The 20,709-nt window shown below is 27.9% G+C and overlaps 1 long non-coding RNA gene across 1 annotated transcript; it reads right to left on the bottom strand.

Annotated features, from left to right (window-relative positions):
- Window positions 1–1,101: 1,101 nt before the first annotated feature.
- On the bottom strand, window positions 1,102–20,692 carry LOC129981199 (uncharacterized). The gene is made up of 3 exons (XR_008785291.1): window positions 20,557–20,692; window positions 6,808–6,956; window positions 1,102–1,565 (listed from the first exon to the last, which is right to left on the bottom strand). It is a non-coding gene; the product is annotated as an uncharacterized LOC129981199 (long non-coding RNA).
- Window positions 20,693–20,709: the final 17 nt, after the last annotated feature.

Raw genomic sequence — 20,709 nt, 5'->3', positions numbered from 1 at the left:
TAATGTAGTTCTTTTTAAGTCCACAATCAGAAAAATTGCATCTATTTTAAATTTGAAGTTTCTTGGTGACTGTAGTAAGGTTTCGGTTTTCGGACCAAACCGTTTCCAGCCGAAGCTGGATTTCACCAAAGACCCATCTCGTGATTATAAAAAAGTATTCTGAAAAAAAAACTTAAAAAAATTTAATAAATGAGATTTCGGCAATGTCGTAATGAAAACACTAAAATTAATGAAGTACGCACTGAAAACGAATTATGTAAATTATGCTTGATTGATAGAAAACACAAATATGAAAATGAATGAAACTCAAAGAAAAATATTCTTTTATTATTCAAAATTAAGATTACATATTCACTATACTAATCTTACCTTTAAGTATAGAAGAAAAAAAAATTCTGAATTCCTCTTCCCATGCCATTCACATTCTACATATGAAATTTGGTTCATATCCGTTCATTAGTTTTATCTGACGACGCCTCCAAACAAGAAAAATATTTCATGGCCATCTTGTATCTAGATAAAAATAAATGAGTAAAAAAGTATCCCCTGAAATTGAGAAAATCTAAATTATATCCGCCATAGCATATAATTATACAAATTCTATGATCAAATAGAATATTCAGTGTATTTTCGTATTAAGGGTATATTACATCCATTTCTTTTATGTTTTCCAGATTATACATAATATTTTATTAATGCACAAAGTCTCTAAAATGATTTTGAAGCTAAAATACTAAACTTTTATATCCATTCTTAAAAAAAGTATTATAACTTAAAGTGTATAAAACTGTCGACGTAATTTTTAGTAGCGCTGGAAGAGAACTTTGAATACCAATGTTTCGGAAAACGAATTTTAAAATTAAAAGTGATGTATGAGTGCCTTTTAAATATGTTAAATACTTTATTTATAGTTAAGTTCTTCATTTATGTTCGTACAGCCAGACAGACAAATCTTTTGACAACAAAAAAATTTGTTTAAAATATAGAGTAATTTTTTGAAAATTTATCTAAAATTTAAGATCAATTGTGTTTTTGTTTTTATCCTCTTAAAGTGCTCTGAAGAAGTAAACTTTTATTTTTGTTCGTTTCATTTGTTATCAGACTTCTTCTTCTTCTTCTTTTTTAAAATTACTATAAAATATGGAGTGTTTTTTGTTAAATCCAAATAAGATTTAAAATCCCTATGTATCCCCCCCCCTTTAAGTGCTCTAAACAGGAAAACTTTAACCACACAGGGAGACTTTATTCTAAATACACTCCCATCGCAAAAGGAACTCTTCAAGTTCATCTTCGCACACGAATTACTTCTCATTTTGTGGTCAGCAGATCGTCTTCTGGAAATCAGATCGTCATCTGATTTCCAGAAAACTTCTGGAATCGGACGTAGCAGTTGCCCGAAAGCAGGCGTTGGCCCTTGTTTTTCTCCGATGTCGTGCAGAGGAGACCGCTTCACCTGAAGACGGAACTTGGTGGTGTGGTTGCTCTTCCTGCTTGACTTCGAGGAATGGGATGGAAGCTCTTGCGGAAGGAAGCGACGAACAGCTCTTCCCTGCTGTCCACTTGCACTGCGGGACAGAAACAGGAAAAAAATTTTCAACATTTGCACTCTTCCCTTCCTAGATATTTCGTAACAAAATGGAGATGCAAACAAGGAAGAACTTTAAATATGCAACAAACTCGAATAACGATTTTCGTGTCTAAATCCTGCATTTCTGAGTCTAATCGAATTCGAATCGATGTTTTTTTTTTTTTATTATTTATTTACAGATCATTGAAATGCATGTTTCATATACACTTTTTCATTAATTGGTTACAAATGTTTACATTAAAAAAGTGAATAACGTATTTCAGTTTTTCATTAATTTCAACTTCAGTGGAATTCTATAGATATTTAAGCATTGCCAATGAATCTGAATTAGCAATTTTAATCAATAATATAAAAAAAGAATTATAATTTTTTAAAATTATATCTGAAAAACTATTTATTTCGTTTTTCAGCTTTCATTTTATAAAATTGTTTTAAAATATGCATAGTTTTTTAATTAAATTATAATATTAACCAAAATTTTCGTAATTTAGTTCTATCGTTTTTGCAGCCATTTGCATTTCATCATTTTTTAGTAAGTAAATATGCCCGCTACATCAGCATCATTAAAAAATACGATGTTTCACTTTCTGTAACCTTCTGTTACTTTAAATATATTTTTAAATCTTTCTGAGTAAATACGTTTGTACATAACATTTTTTTTTTTTTTTAAATCTCAGACATTGCTTTCGTCAGAGAGATTTCTGTGTACCTTTAGTATGAATAAAAAATCAAACATGATTTAAAAGCATCAAATCTTTATTATCAAACATGATAATAAAGTATCGATTAGTGAGAAGTTATAATATGGAAAATGCTTGACCTCTTCTTTCCGGAATTAATTAACTTGTTTAAATTTTTAAATTAAAAAGTAAATTTCTAAATTAAAAACTAAATTAATTTCTAAATTAAAAGTTTAACTAAATTTATATTTCTGCTTTCAGTAATAACATATTGTATTTTATCAGATTATTATCAAGTATTACTTATTCTTTTGAATACTGTCAGGAACAATAAATATTTTTTTAAAAAAAAATCTTAAAAGTGAGTTTACCAGTATATTAGAAAGGAAAAAAAATTTTCTTTTACGTATTTCTTTTCAAAAATAATATGCTTAATGCAAAAAAGAAAAATCTTACGGTATAAACAGAAACATTTCAAATTAGTTAAATTGCAATTACAATTATAATATATTTTGATTTTTATTTAATAAATGTTCACATTTTTTCTTCTTTCTTATTATATTTATTATGGCACCCTAAATCTATTTTTTTGCATCTCATGGTGCTTTCTTTAATTCCAGATTTCTGATTAAAAAAAAGTTATTTTTATACACTGATAAAAGGTTTTTTAATGCTTTAATAATTATTTTTTCAATGTTTTATTTTTTATTTTTTATAATATTCATTGTGGCTTTAGAAATAATTGTTAAACACTTTTGTCTTATCCTGAAATTGAGTATGGTTACGCTGATGCAACAATGCTGCTTCCAAAACATTATGCTAATTCGTCTGCCATTTCATGTTCTAATCCGTCATGTAAAATTTTACCTTGAAAAAAATTATTTTCCATTAATTTTCTAAATTTATAACAATAGATATTCTAATTATATATATATATATAACTGACTATATATAATGATCTACTAGAGAATAATAAGTATTCCGATGATAGTTAGAGAGATTCAAAGAAAAAAGTTGTAGTTCTTATCTTTTTATAATAATCATAATTTCTTACATCAAATTATTTTTATCCAAAATATGCATTTCAAAACAAAACCGTAAATTTCTGAGATTCTGATAGAAACATTTGAAATAAATTGGAATTTCAATCTCTTATTTAATATATTTTGACCTTTGATGAATATCTTAGAATTTCAATATTTATGAAAACATTGCGTCTTAATTTCTTGATATTTGACAAAAAAAAAAAAGTATTTCTTAGTTCTAACTACACTATGAAATTCACTCTTAAAAATTTTCTCTTCTTTTTTTTTTTTTTTTTTTTCTTTAGTCTTAAATATAATTTATTTCATGATTACAAATATTACGAAATCTAAAAATTGACACTGCTCCACATAATATTATGATAACACTACCTCTATGAAATCGATTTTTAGTCAAGTTAATATATTATTTGATAACTAAGTATTTAAAATATTTAATTGTCATCGAGAATCAACTAATAGACCAATTTTCCGAATTCTAGTATAAGAAGAAGAGTGAACCGATTATGAAATTCTTCTCTAACAAAAGGGGGGCATACGAAACTATATGAATATTTTTAATGATTATTATATATATGAATTAATATATGAATCTTATTATGAATATACAATTGTAATTAAAATATTACTTTATAGAGTATGTATCAAGTAGTGTCGGATATAAAAGGTTAATACGATAGAAATCTGTAATGTACCTCACACCTTGCTTCCTTAGTATGCTTATATCGAGTAATTTCTATATATTCTTAGCTCTTAATAACGATAATATCAATCCTAAACAGAGTTTATAAGAATTACACGTATTGTATGTCATTTCAGAATAAAGAAATGCTTTATGCCACTTTTAAAAAAATGAGTCTAATTTAATAGATTAAATTTTTTATTTATTATTTTAATTATCAAATTCATTTTAATAGATTAATTTATATTATTTTAATAGATTAAATTCATCATTAAAAATTATTTTCAACAAATATGAATGAAACGCACTTATCATTCTGATACAAAAGCATTCAGTTTTAGCTTTGAAGCCTCGATCGAAAGAATGTTTCAAATAACTGAAATTTGAGCACCACCAATCTTCGTCGGGACTGAATGCAATGGGCGAAGTATTTAATCTTTTAATTTGATTTCTCAAATTTTGTTAACATTCAAGCTCTTTGTTGGGACGATTAAACATTCCGGCTTTTAGAATCCAAATTCAATCAGTTTCAAAAAGTAAATCAATCAAATGCATATTAAGTTTCACGACATCTGAAAATAACAAACTCTATGAAATCAAACATTTGAATTCAAAGTAAGTGCCATTTGATATACTTCAATGTACAGTGCAATCATTAATTTGAAATTTCAAAGCATTTAAAGAGTCTCCTTACATATTTTAACCAAGCATATTCAGTGTATTGAATTTCAGAATTCTATTTCATACATGGCAATTATAATTAAATTAATAATTTTATTTCGTTAAAAGTTTCTCATTAATTGAAGAATTTTTAAAATGTTTGTGTAAACATCTTAAATGAGTGTATAAAGATTGTCTGCTATATCAAGGTAATTACCTTTTATAAAAATCATATTGATTAAAAATATTAATCTTAATTTTACATTGCATGCATTGCTTTATTTTTCCTTTTCAGAAATAGAAGTAGATATAAAAAGAAGAATTAATGGGAAAAGATATGGTACAAACAATGTTAGTTTATTTCATGTTTATTAACAAAAATAATTTTTAAAATTTAGTTTTGAATGCATATAGGAAAATCTGAATTATTTGTGAATAAAAAATCAGTAAAGTCATTATGAATTATCTTTCCTGTGCTTTACTCATCAATCTTGAAAATTTTTGAATAACTGGTTGTCATAACATCTTTTACGAATTTTTCATATTTTGGAAATGAGAAATATTAATTATAAAGTACAAAAATATATTTTATTATAATTTTCAAAATTAAATGCTTTAAATTAAAATAAACAAATTCCCATGCTGATTAGATAAAAATGTTTATAATTCATTGGAATTATTATGAGACTTCAGTAATTCTTTTTTTGACAACATCATCTATGGATTTAAGAAAAGACTGCTTTTATGATTGAATTAGTAATACCAGTATTTAAAAACCTTCCTTTAAAAATACCTTAAACACCTTATATTATTAAAATATATACTTTTTTAACTACTTTCACTTTAATTTGTAATTTATTATTATATATATTATAGAATTTTAAAATACATTTTCGCTTACTCATGGCTATAAGGCGCTGATAATATGGACATTTAATTTAATTAAATTCAGAGTTAAATTCTGAAAATAGGAAAAGAGTGTAACGGGATCCTGAAATTAAAAGTAGGTAAATTTTTACAACTCTAGTAAGCAAAAGAAAAATGAATTGAAAAATTTAATTTTCACAAACATAAAAAAAAATCAAGTAAATTAAAGTATTTACTAAATTAGAATTCTCTGTAATCGATAGTTTTAATATATATCCTGCTGATCTTACTCGATAATCTATAATATTTTAATAAAATTATACATTGCATAGTGTTTCTTTTGTATTAATTTATAAGAGGTGGACAGTATCCAACATTATAAATTGCAGTATTAAAAATGGACAGTATTAAAAATTCAATATTTAAAAAAAAGTGTTTGATGCATTTGATATTTGGAAAATGTTGAAAATAATTGCATTAAATTGGAGCGCCTGATAAATGATCATATAATTCAAAATAATGAAGACTGAGCTCTGGTCAGTCATATAAAGAAAATTGCATCAGACTATATTTAAGGATCATTTAAAAATAAGTGCTCTATTATTGTTTCTTTATTCTCATGTAAAATGCCCACGAAAATGTTTTTAATTTTCTGGGATCATTAGTTGTCTTAAAATACTTTGATTTTGAAAATATCAACTGAATCTCCATATATAAATGGATACTACTGGTCTGCTTTCAGAAGCCAAATCCTCACATTGGTGTGGCGTGAAATCCTGGAGAGTGGAATGTCAGTTGAATGAGACGAATCTCATAATTGGATGAAAATTCAAAATTATGATATTCGTGCCAGAATAATCATTTTCAACTTCAAAAATGGACATTAATCATGTAAATCAAGTCAACCCTAAAGCTTTTCTATATTCCCGGTAATGCCGTTAACAGAATTTCTAATGAAGGCGTAGTTTTGAAGAAACAGTGCTTCAAAAATATATCAAAAAAAAATTCAGTTCAGGGATTTTTTTCAAAGATTTTTAAAAAATAAAGAGTTTGAGTAAAAAATAACAGTGAGATTTATTTTGAACTAAATTATTAACAATGCTTAGTTGTTTAAAATTAATTTTTGAATATCCATAAAGATGGTAAAAGTAAAGTGAAAAATACAAAACCAAAAGAATCAGATATGAAAAGATTGGTTAACGTCCTATTTTGAAAATACTATAGCAATTCATTACATTTGCGATGTATCTTTTAGATATGAGCCATTACTATAATATGAATACGTACCCATTTTTCTAGTCTTTCTTGTAAAATACAACCTTCCGAAAGTTTTCTTGTCAAATCAAAGAGCCGAAAGTTTGATCAGCGATGGCAAACTCACATCAAGCATGAATTTACGATTTTTGTTTTTGTTTCAGATCCAGAATTTTCAAATTCTAAAGCAGAGTCAGTTTAACATCAGGTATTGAGACCAGTATAACATAATATTTTGTAATAAATATATGTAATTTTTATAATAAATATATGTAAATAAAAAAATAAACATTTTCAGTATACATGTTTTGTCTTCATGTTTATTCATTATTTTATTATACAATATAAAATATACATTTTTCAAAATTCATGCAATTGGTACACGTGATCATGAAAAACAAACATCTCTAAATTGCTATCTTTGATAATTTTCCATAATTTTTCTTTAAACTGAAAACAGAATAATACAGTTATTTTAAAATCATTCTAATTTCTTTAAAAAATTATCACTAATATCGATTGCTTTTTATGACAGTAATTCTTTCTCCTAAGTTCTGTAAAAGTACGTCAAAAAGTTAATAAAGGAACAATTAATTATATATTATATTTTTACATACATATGTTTAAAACTTTTTATAATCGTTTTTACTTCAGCAACACATTAATGATAAATGTGACGTTTTACATCGTGCATTGATACATATTTCTATTACTTGGATTAGAGCAACTTGAAAATAAGCAAAATTTAATTGCTGCAAATGTATGAGTCACATTATTCACCCTTCAAAATTAATTTTTAAAAATGTAATAATTAATTAATCAAATAACTCACTTATTACAATCTTTGATTAAAGAAGAAATTTGATTAAATAATGAGAGCTTTTTAAACCAATTAAATTTAATTAATAATTTAAATTTATTTTTAATTTTTAAATTATTTTTCTTATATTTTTTATCATTATTTATAGATATTTATACAATATTTATTGAAAAATAAAAAAAATATGTGCACTATAGGGTTAACAGCGAAACAATAACAGTTATAGAATCATTTAGAGTGAGTGTTAATTTTGTTGTAAAAGGCTCGGTTTTGAAGCTATATAATATCTATTTTGATCAGACATTTCATCATCCCTTTCTTCAACCATCCGCATCATATCAACAAGCCCTAGCAATCAAATTTTTGTCAAAAATATTTTAGATATTATCAATGACTTGCGATTTCAACTCACGACTTCATGATTTTTGAAATTTAAAATCGATAATTTTGCTGTGTTTTTTTTTTCTGCATTTTTACATCAATATTTTGATATAAAAAACATCAATATCTTGAGCTGTGATCGAATAAAAAATTAATTTATTACGGATTCAGATGGCCACAAAGGAGAAAGACAGATTTTTGAAATTTTTTGTTTAATCAAAGAAAACAATAAAATACCAGCCCCAAAATAGAACAAAAATTATTTAAAAGCATTGATTTCTCCTACTTTAGTTCAGAGAGCAATATGGCTGTTGCAGAAGATCGAAGCAAATCAACAAAAATTACCTCCATCGTGCAATTATTCCGGAAGCAAAATTGAGTGTCCTAAAATTTGTATTGTTTCTGATGATTCATGCAAACTTGGCAAAGTAACTGTTGTGCCCCAAGTAAAGATTTCCTGGTACTATTCCAATTAAAAACCGTAGCTTTACGACTGAGAATATTACTTTATTCTTAGCTCTTCCTCTTTTCTCGAGTCTTCTTGCTTTACCGGACAATAGTGTCTCATTTTGTGTCTGGATCTATGTCTCTAATGGTAATAGATCAGATTTCTTAAATTTGTATAATCCTTGAAGTTAAAGTAAGTAAATTTTTAAGCCAATAAGATAATAGTGGAAGTATATTCAAATTTTATGTTTCAGTCACTTTTCATAAATTTAAACATTCTCTAACAAGAAATTTATAAAATTCAAAATCAACTTATACAAACAAATTCATGAGATCATCTGAATTCATGGGATAGTTTTCAGAATAGGTCAATAATAAATAATTCATTTTTATAGCAGAACATGTTTTATACACTCACAGGCAAGAGCCGTTACAAAGAGCTCTTTGTCAGTATCAAGAATAAAAACTTTGTCTTTAATAACATTAAATTTTGAAGTATTTAATTAAAGTATTTAATGATATGTCATTCAAAGTGATTTAAGTTTTACATATTGTAGCTTTATTGCTTTACTATTGCAAATTTATATTTCATTACACTTACTCTGCGCATCTATCTCTTCAATATCATTCAATTCATCGGCAAAGACCTCTCTGTAGTGCTCCAACAGTAGAAGTGGTGACAAATACATGGAACCCCATATTGAATTGACATATTTATCTTTTTAAATACCTGAAATCCTTTAAAACTTTTTCTAGGATTTTAGAAACATCCTGTAAACCTTGTGAAAGAGAAGTAGTGAATATGGATGAATCACTTAACTTAAGAGTCGCAATCTAAAACTGACACAAAAAAAATGAAGCTCGGACCTAGGAATGATTATAAATGGGTATTCCTTAGTGACAAAAAGATCCCATTATTCGACATTGTTCACTTCTATTTTTTATCAAAAATTGCTAAAACACCAAAAATAAACAAGGCTTTATGATTAGAGAAATATGATATAAGAATTCCTAGACATGAAAAAAACAATTAAAAAACTATGCTTTTAATTGTCTATAGCACTCTATAAAAGGAGCAGTAATTGTCATGACTTTTATCTGAAGATTAGATATTTGAGCCTATTATTCGACATTGTTCATCGAAAATTGTTAGAATACCAAAAGAACAGTAACAAATCGTTATCAGTAGAATTCTGCAATTTTAACCATTTAATGTTGCCTAAAATGCTTATAAAGTACTAAAATATTTGAATTTTTGCATTAATTAGATTGAAAAATTTTTTTAATTTGAAGCGGAAAATGTATGTGTTGTAAAAATTAAAACAAAAATGAGTTAAACGTTAATCAGTGCTATGAAAATTGATAGAATTTGGAATGTGTGTGTGTGTGTTTTAAAAATAGTTCCAAATATCTTCCAATTTAGAAATTTATCAATTCAAAATTTGCAGATAGCTTAAAACCAAACATACTGACATTTCATCGATACATTGTAACTGTGCCCCTGAAATGTGCCTCATTTCAATATTCGAGTCAAGTTTAGAGTTAAGAAAGATATTACCTACTTACATAAATGAAAACAATAAGCTGTATTTTTAATCCAATCTTAAAATATTTGAATTCGAATAATAAATAATATAATTTTTTTTTAAATTTTGCTTCGCATTTTGAGGAATTAAAACAATTGGAAAAACTTTTTAAACGATCAGATTTCTTTTTTTGTTGTTCAAGAATTGCGAAGCTTATTGAGAAATTCCTATACCATATTCAAACAAAAAATACAATTAGATTTAAATTTATGATGTTTGCCTTAAGAAAATATTATAAAAACTTAGAAATTGAAAAAAATTACGTTAAAACTTGTGTAAAGATTTTGAAAATGCAAGAATGAATATAATCTCCAGCGAATGAAACACAATTCAGATGATTTTGTTAAGAAAACTCTTTAAAATTAAAAACATTGAATTAAAAAATATTCGACATTTTCACCAAGCATTAGATATTTAACGTAGTTACTCACTTTAAATGAATCTTGATCGTTCGTAAGTATTACATAATAATAAGCATAAAGTATTAAAAATAACACATCATATTAATACAGAAGTCTATACTTATTTCATGGTCAGAAAAGAATCGTGCTTTTATATGAAAAGTGTTATAACATGCAGTGTACTTCATTACCGAATGTGCAACAGAATTATACTATACCTAATGAAAAAGTAAATGAGAGAAATAGAGAAAAAAATATCAGCTGTTTGGACATTGAGAAAAAACAATTCCAAAATGTTTCTCAAATCCCCCCCCCCAATAGATTTTTGCTTAACGTTTGGCGAAATTTCTAAATATGGGTGCAAGAAACTATTTTATAATTCACAGATTGTAAACTCGTTGCTGATCACCAAATAACAAATGAGTGATATTTATGACGCTTTTATCAGTAATTTTACTGATCTATTTAACGGCAATTTCGAGATTGTATAATTCGTTACTGATCACCAAATAATAAGTTAATGATATTTATGATGTTTTTATCAGTAATTCTACTGATCTAATTAGCAGCGTGTTGCTGCTTTTCATTTTTTTAAAACTGACCTTTTAAAGTGGATTATCGTCGGACGTTCTTGATTTTTGCGCATAAAAGGAAAAAAATTGTTTTTGTTCTTAGAATAGCTTATTGTTACCGTATTGTCATACAAAAATCGTACCAAAACATAGAAAAATAATTATGCATGTATTATTTTATTATAAAGTACATAAATTCAGCACACCATATCACAAAATAACGAAGAAAAATAGTGGAAAGAGGCAATAGATAGCAACTTTTGAGATATGGATAAAAGACCAAATATTTCTTTTTAATCCGATAGAATTATTACTAACTTTTAGCAATTAGCCATTAGATCGACGTTTTATTTTATAGCATCTAGATTGTATGACACATCATTGATAGCCAAATATAATATTTTGTGAGCAATATTTATGAAGTTTTATCAGTTACTATAGCGTATAGTCAAAGCATAAAAAGGCCTTTCTTAATGAAAAAATGATATGAGTAACTAAAAATAATTCGAGTGAAAAAAAGATATGAGTTAATAAAAAATGATTCTAGTAACAAGTTCACTTACGTTTACTATACTTAAAACTCTTCCTGCATTTTCTTCTTTGATTCATTTTATATATAAACTATTTGTTAACAGAATGGATCTATTATAAGCATATTTGGAACGCTTAGCAATGATATTGATTTTCCACCCCGTTTCTCTAGCAGGAAGTGAGGCAGACCCCCTTAAAAAAAGGGAGCAGTGCCCCTAAGTTGTCACGTCGTATAACGGCATAGGGGTCTGTTATACACCTGCTCAAAGAAAAAGCCATGATCCTGATGTTTCTTGAGGTATTGTCCTCTTATAAAACTCTCACTGACTTTCTGTTTATAACAAAGAAAGAGAAAAACTCTTTTCACAGCAGGTGTGGATCAAGGATGATCAGATTTTGTTCTGATTTAAGATCAGATTTTGGAAGCATTGATGACATGTATGACGTCTTTATTATTCTCTGAAACTATAAATAGAATCAACAGTTATGAAAAGATAATAAAAAATAATATGCACGCGAATTAAAAAAATTTAAGCAGTATAATTAAAAATTTCCAGACTATGGAATTAAAATGGTTAATTTAAAAAAATGGAATTAAAGAAATCCGAATTAACGAATTACTTAAAAATGGTTAAATAAAAAATATCAACTAAATTAAAACAAAGCTTACTGATTAACTTGATTGCTAAAGTAAATAGGATAAAAAAATAATTCGGGAATAAGAATTTATATCAAATACTTAGGAAATTAATTAGTCTATCAATGATTAGTTTTAAAAATGAATTCATTAAAATAAATGAATAAAAAATTAAAAAAATAATAAAGAACATAAGATTGCCTTAGATAAAATCATATTAATTTTTTTTTTCATGCTCAACTTTCCTCTGTGGGAGAAAGAATGCCTCTACTTCCATATGACAAATTTAACTATGACTCGAAATTCGGGGGGGGGGGGGGGGGTGGAATAAAAAAAGAAGCATTGAGCAATGCCGATTAAAAAAAAACTTTTAAAAAAATTATTATTTTAAAATTGCAATATAATCTTTCGATACTAATCTCTCTCACTCTCTCTCTTCCTCTAAAAGAAATATATAAATATATATAGTGAACAATTTCAGAACAATATTACCATATTTTTTCCCCAAGATCTTATTTAAAAATCGATATCTCCAAATTAACCTATGTTATCCGCAGAATTACATTTATCAATGAGAATTATATCACACATACATTCGACAATTGAATAAAAAGTAATTTTACATGAACATTGAGTAGAGAAAATGCTTCGTTGGAAACAATAAGAAACAAAATGTATTTCCTGTAGTAAAGTATGAGTAAATGCTCTTAAGCAATGGTCCTTATCCTCAATGAGCCGGAAAGCTTTGTCAACGAGTGCATTAATCAGTTTCTTAACTATTACCGTACTCTTTAATTATCTTGACTAGACTAACGTCGGCAAAGGTGTGATGTTGAAATCTAATTTTCTCTCACTCACAGATTTCTTTAAATTTGAAATTATGTACCGTTGCGCGTGCTCAAGGACAATGCAATATTTCCCCTAACCACTAATTAATAGATTTATTTTAATTAAATTTTAATTCCACATGAAAAATGGCGTTTAGTACAGCACACAAGAAAATTTGATTAGAGATTCCATAATATGGATTGTGAAATATATTAAGAACTACAATATGTAAATAATTATTTATGGAAAATATGCAAAGATTAACAACCTTCCAAAAACATAAAGCGCTAAAAAATTGCTAAAGTCGTTGACCCTAATTCCTTAGCAATTAAAATTAGAATAATAAAGAAATTTCTTGATTTAAAAAATTAAAATCTAATTAAATTGTAATTAAAATTTCTTAGAACATCAATATTATCTACTAATATTTTTAGGATTTTTTTTTGTTTTGATCCTCATCTTTAACAATAAATTTCATTTTAAGAGCCTCACTTTGCACTAATATAACCTTTGCAAAAAATATTACTTTTTTTCATTAACTAATGGTTCAGCATTTTATTTGACTTTATTAGAAATAAGCTTATTCAAAGGCGCGATTTTTTCCCGAAATACAATGGTAAGATAAAATTAAATTAGTTACATCTGATACAGAGCAGAGCTTTTTGAGTCCTGAATCAAATACCAAAATTTTGCAATCCAAGCAACTCAAGAATACTATCTTTTTCCGGATTCGTTATCTTAATTTAAATAAAGGACATTGCTGCCATGTATGCACGTGTGTTCCATTTCTCTTAAACAACTGGACAAAATTCAATCAAAATTTGAACATTTATTAGCATTAGAATTTTCAAAGTTCAAAAATTAATTAGAAATTAATTCAAATTTCTCCATAGTAAATTGTGAGGAAATTATTTCAGAAGAAATATTTTCAGGCCATTCTAAAACTTAAAATCACATCATCATTTCCTTTCTGCACAACATTTCTTTGAAGTGTAACTAATTTTGAAAGTATTTAAATGCATTAAAGTTAAGGCGACTTATGGCACCGTACAAGCCCTCTGACAGTTATCTATCAGCGTGTCTTGTTTTTACAGTAGCACCAACCAGATCCAAGAGTATGGCTTTGATACTCACGCATGAGAACTCTTCTTACGGGGAAGAAGGCATTCATGCATTTCATTCACTCATCCGCAAATCGTAATTTAGACCTGAATCAGAGAACGATCACCTCTGAACCAGTACCCCCGTACCAGTACCCCCAGTGATATTACTCTTGACATGGAGGACTTTGTACCCACGACAGATTTATGCGTGGGCCAGCCACCACACACGGAGAATCTTCAGCCGGAGGGGTTCGAACTCACAACCTAAGGGATGCGAGTCCAATGCCTTAACAACCAGGCTATCCTTACCCCATCAAAATGAATATTAACATTAAAAAATGTCACCACTAATTTTTTTTAAAATTTCTGTTCCATTTTCCCACACATTTTTTTTTTTTTTTTTTTTTTACTGCTTTTTCATTTAATTCATCACAGCAATTTAACAATGCCTAAAAGCAAGCAAAAGTTAATTTCAAATAAAAACAAGAAAATAAAGTTTTTATGAGTAAAGGAAACAGAAGTTCAACGACGCAACAGCCTTAAACTATTTTTTTACATACATTAAAACATACCATATTTTACATACGGAAAGTATAATTAAAAAAAAAGAAAGAAAGAAAAAGAAATTATACCTCCTTGAAATTAAAAACGATATTATTTCGTTTTTGTACAATTTTCTTTCAATTGTTATTAATTCTTTAGAAAATTTAACGTAAATAATTTTGAAACTTATAGATCCTCCTTTGCTGCCGTCATCCAGATTTTTAATTACTCAAAACTCATATTACTTTAATTTATCTTTTATTTCAATACGTATATCTTGAAAATTGCTTTATGTATTGTAATACTTTATATAAAAGTAGTTTTATGTGGTAAAAATATTTTTATATATGAATGATCCGAGCAACGTTGAGTATATCAATTAGTTGCAGATATCAAAATATTCGAAAAAAAATTTTTTTCATAAAATTATTTCATTAGATTCTACTAAACATGTATGTTTTTTGTTTGTTTGTTTGTTTTTCATGTTCATTCACACATTTCTCTCACTTATTATGTTGTCGCAATTTTCCGATGAAAGTCTCGTGATTAGTATCGCAGAATTGTGTTTTGCTACCGATTCCGTAGATCTCTTTTAAATGTGATTTTGCCCCAACTGTTCTCCTTTTCGTCTTATATTAAATCAAAATTTAAAAGTCAGTCACAAATAATGCTGCGCTGCTTTCAAATGGGGAATTCAGCAAGTGAATAAAATTTCGTTAAAAAAATTGTTTTGAGTCTTTTACTTTTTTTACAAAGATGTGTATAAGCGAAAGCCAACGAAAAAGATAAAAAATATGTCACAAAAATTTAAATTTCGATTACTATTCTGAGTAAAATAAATAGGTCCTAATCAATACTAACTCCAGTATTTAGTATTTATTTATTATTTTTTAATATTTATTTTAATTTACTAATATTTTATTTATTTATTTTTTAGGATTTCATCTAATTTCGTTGTTAAAAAAAAACAACTACCATGTTTCCCACGACCTTGCTTTTTCGATATGTTTCTCGCAGAAAAGCTAATTTCAAGTCCTTTGGATTTTGCTGTAGGTTAAGGCCCTGAAAATTTTCATAGTACCTTTTCTTATCAGGTCCCTTTATATTTATAAATTAAAATGAAAAAAATTCTTGACTTAAAACATATCATCGAAATTTGCTAATAATTATAATTATTAAAATATGCTTCTTCCTTTTAATTATCATTCATTAACGCTTAATTATACAACTTTATTCCTAATTCTGGAATGGCAACACATGTTTTCTGATAGAAATGCGTTTGCGATTATTTTTTCCAGTAAGAAAGAGTTGTTAGTGGATAAAATAGGGAAAAAAGTAAAAAGTTATTTAAAACATTGTTATGAGGGAAAATGTATATGCTTCTGAAAGAATAATATTTTTTAATATTTTATTATTAATAATATATTTAATACTTTTTTATAATGCATGCATACAATGACCTCATTTATTTACTTTTATTTTACAAATCAATCGATATTCGCAAACTGCAGAACAAAGTTTAGATGTACGGAATCTTTTCTTTTCGAATCGAGGCGTACTATTCTGTTTAAAAGAATAAAACGGATGATGGCAGATATTTATGAAATTAATTTTAAACTTAAAATATGCATAATTAAAATCTTGCATCTAAAATAAATTGATTGAACATCATACGATTGAAACTTTTTCTTCCGTGTTAAATACAATAAGCATATTATCTAATTAATAAATTAAAATTATCTAAGAAAACACAAAATCTTTTATAATACAAATTTACATTAACCATTGGACAGTGTGGTGAAAATTTTAACTGTATTAATTTTTTCCTTCCTTTATTTTGTGATCGTTTTGATCCAACTTTTGTGATCGTCAACTTTCTTATTAAAAGTTTATTAATCTTTTATTCAAAACTAAGAATAAAGCAATATATATATATATATATATATATATATATATATATATATATATATATATATATATATATATACATGTATATGTATATGTATATGTATATGTATAAACATACTCTTATTCACATTTCTTCCCAAACTTATTAAAACAGGCCTTTTTGCGTACTGATATTTTTCAATAATATCAGCCCAGGAGCTTATATTTAAATTTATGGCAATAGATAAAAAAAAAAGTAGTTTTAAAAATTGTCTCGCAATTCATGCTATATAATGGGCCATTATCTTCGTCTCACAAATATTTCTTTTTCGAGCAATGCAGATATCGTGACTAGTATATTTTAAAATCTAATAAAAAATTGTGATGAATCATAAAAAGAAATAAAAACAAATCCTTGTTTCGCAAATTAATATTTAGAGTCATACCCAAAAAGGGACTGATTTTATTAATACGAATGAATAGATATTAGATTTAATTTGAAACCAATAATATTCTTTAATTACTGGCAGAAGAAATTTTCGGAAATTACTTATAAAAATGCTAAAGACAATTTTTTTTTTTTTTTTGGATACCTTTTCTTCAATCGAAACACCGCGATGATTTGATATTCGTGTTTTGGTCAGGATATTACATGATCGAAAGGTGTAGGACTGAAATTCCGAGAATAATCTTCTTTCTATGCAAATCTGATTCATAAATATTATTTTAGATTAAATAACATCAATCTATTGTCGTATCCGAGAGTAGAATAGGGTCTCAAATGATGCTTCCTATATCTGAATGCGACACAAAATAACGAGATTCATTCTCCCAGCATCCGTCCTATAGGAGAAATTCAAGAACTGGTAAATCAAATGAATCAATCAATACCATCTAGAAAAAAAATTAATTGTCATATTTAGAATACAAAAATTAATCCAAGATTCAGGTTCATTCTAAAACATTCTTTTCATCTTTTTTACTCCTACCATAAACCTTTGCTAAAATTACCTTGGAAAAAATTTCAATATTTATTTCAATTATATAAAAATATAATTCAATTTAAATACGTTAAATTCAAAATTTCCCAATTGGAGGGCAGGCCTTTTATAAGCTATGGTTAAAAATCCGTATGTTTTTTGAAATGTCGAAGAAAACTTGCATATAAATAGAGAAGAATTCGATTTACCGATTTTCTGTATAGACTCTATTGAAATAGAGACCAGATTTTTAACAAAGAACATATCATCTTTATTTTCCTAATATTCTTCCTAGATAATCCTCTCCCCCATACTGTGGTGTGGAATTATGAAGAAGAGGGTGCAGTCTCAAGTGTTCTCCGAAATTTCATCACGGTTCCGAGATACAAATGTTCTTCCAAAAATAGCCCTCATATATTTATAAAATGAGATAACAAATTGAAAGCTTTTAAATAAATAGGTTAAATTTATTATTTCTTATATTTAATAGAAAAAAGATGAAGATAAAATTAAAATCGTTTAGATAATATTAGGATCTTTCTATCTCAGCTTAATACTTTTAAATCAAACTTCTTATTCGTACTATTATACAATATCCAATTGACGAAGTTCGATATTCCAAATGTTGTGCAGTATCGGAAAGATATCGTAACAATATTGTGCAGCATATGTAGGGATGGTTGTTGACCTCAAGTGAATTCCCAAAAGTATTAGCTCTGAGAATTTCTTTTGCCTTCCAGTGTAAAAAAGAAGATAAGTTGATAAAACCGCCTTGATAATAACATAACATATATCTCAATAACATATATCTAGTAAGCATATTCTATTTATCATTTATTTGTATTAACACTTTATACTGTTTATCTCCTTCTCTTTATTGATACATTTAAGGCTGAGATTAGTTTTTATTGCTGTTGCTATCCACCCCCGGGGGATGCAAATAGTAAATTGTGTTGAACCTTCTCTTACACGTTTGCTACTTATGTAGCTAAAAACATATACATAGATTTAAATAAAAAAAAAAACTTTGTTTAATGGCAAAAAATTATTTAAATGTACATTCTCAGAAATTTTTGAAGCACTATTTTAAATTAAAAACTTTTTTAAAATAATTAGGGATGCCTAATATCAGGAAACTTTAATTTGATTCATCACTATCAATATCCGTAACTGCATTTAGAATAGAAATTCTAGATACATTCTCTAGAAGATTTTTATACATTTTATCACAATAATGGGAATATCACGATTCAAATACGCATTCGGTATCTTATTATTATCATTCTGTGAAAAGCAATCCAAGTAATCGAACTTCAATATTATGATGGGCCAAAATTCGAATTATGATTCAACATAGGTATCTACCGAAATTAATTAATTAATTAAACAAGAAGGTATTTTAGAGTAATAAAAAAATCTGATGTATTGAAAATGTAGCACACCTTTGTTCATTATCAAAACTTTCTTGACTTTCAAATCGAGGACTACAAAATTCAAGGAATCATGTCTTATTTTATTATTTTTCCAAGAAATGTCTTGGTCCAGATTCATTCCATTCTAACCTTTATTTCTTAATATTTTAATTACTTGAAAAACTAGTCAAATTATTAAGCATTCAATTTTCTTGAAACAACCAAAACTCAAATCTCGACGCTTGACACGAAAAATTGGCCAGTTCTATTTAACACATGGAAAACTACGAAAGAAGTAAGAATATATATATATATGTAAACAAAGACAGATCTTTAGTACCCCCCAAAAAATAATAAATGAATGAATGAATAAAAAGCGGGCTGTTATCTTATGGAAATTAGGCTCTTTCCTCAGCTCCAAGCTTTCTAATGAATCGACAACTCTCCGTCTGGGCAAATAGTTCTTTAAGAACCATCCAGACGGCGTGACGACTCGACGGAGGTTACTGTTACACTACTAGAGACCCAGAAAAGTCAGAAAATAGAACCAACCGATAGTTGGAGCACCCTCCCCCCCCCCTACCGCACCCCCACGACGCTCCCCCCACCCCACCAGAGGGGTAAGAGAGGGCGAAGCGGCACACAGAGAGCATTGCGTAAGAGCAGGAGCAGCATCGCTCCTTACCACATAGCGATAGAAGCGGGGGTGCATTCAGGGGGGTGTTGCCAATCAACCGGCGGTGGGTTGACCTTTGGTCTGCGTCTTCTGCTCCTGACCACTCCTCTGCGAGCGGGTGGTTGGCGGAGGGGGAGAGGGGTAGAAGCAGCGCGCGCTTGCCAGCAGAATCATCAGACAGAGCTGGTCTGTGAGCAGCCCCTAATACGCCGCATAGGCCTACGCACGGTTGCCCGAGCGGTCGGCGACCGGCGTGCAGAGCTTCCGTACGCCGCAGAGAGTGAAACCACGCGCCGTGGTCAGTGATTCGATTCGCCCTACTCTTGTGTCGTCGTTCGGAGTTGCATTACGTGAGCTGTGGACTTATTAGAAAAGACTGGAAATATTAATACTGTGATTGTTGACATTTACTGTGGACTTCGGAATAATTGTTTACTTTTGAAAATAACTGAGGAGGACCTGTTGGTGTAGTTATTACTGACTTGTTTTTTGTTATATGATGGATAATTTTTTTTGTAAACGGCACATGCGACAAGTAAGTGGAACAAAAACGAAAAGAAAAAAATCCTTTTAAAACGAGTGTTTGGTAAAGAATTTTATGCACAGTGTTATTGTTGATTTCGGAACATTTTGTTATTATTTTGATTAATAGTGACATCATCATTTTTTTGGGACAGAGCTAGTCAATAGCAAATGATAAAAAAAAATATAAAAAAAAATAATAATCGAATTTTACTAGTCAGAATATACAGCCGGTGCACTTATTTTTTGTTTGCAAATAACAAGCACTAGTCACTTCAAAAAAAGTTCATACTTAACAAATAAAAAGCAAATCAACACTACCCCTGCTGACAAATTTTTTGAAAAAAAGTATTGAAATAAAATATCGTCAAAAAAATACATTCTCCTTTCAATAAAAGAAAATCAACGTTTCTTCCTATAAGCAACTTGAAAAAAATATGGAGATGTTCCCCTCACCTATTGGAGTATCCGGAGCTTCACAGTGATTGTAAACAAAGCCAAGAGACCTGAAAATTCCCGTTAGGCCTAGTTAATAAATCAATATTTCGATAAATATCACAGCCACCAACCTCCTATGTGCAAGAAAGCAACGGAAAAACTTTCCAGTAA

Source organism: Argiope bruennichi, chromosome 8 (genome assembly GCF_947563725.1).
Source record: "Argiope bruennichi chromosome 8, qqArgBrue1.1, whole genome shotgun sequence".
Classification (NCBI taxonomy): Eukaryota; Metazoa; Arthropoda; class Arachnida; order Araneae; family Araneidae; genus Argiope; species Argiope bruennichi.
Note: the sequence above shows the minus strand (reverse complement) of the source record. Positions and strands in the feature narration are given on the sequence as shown.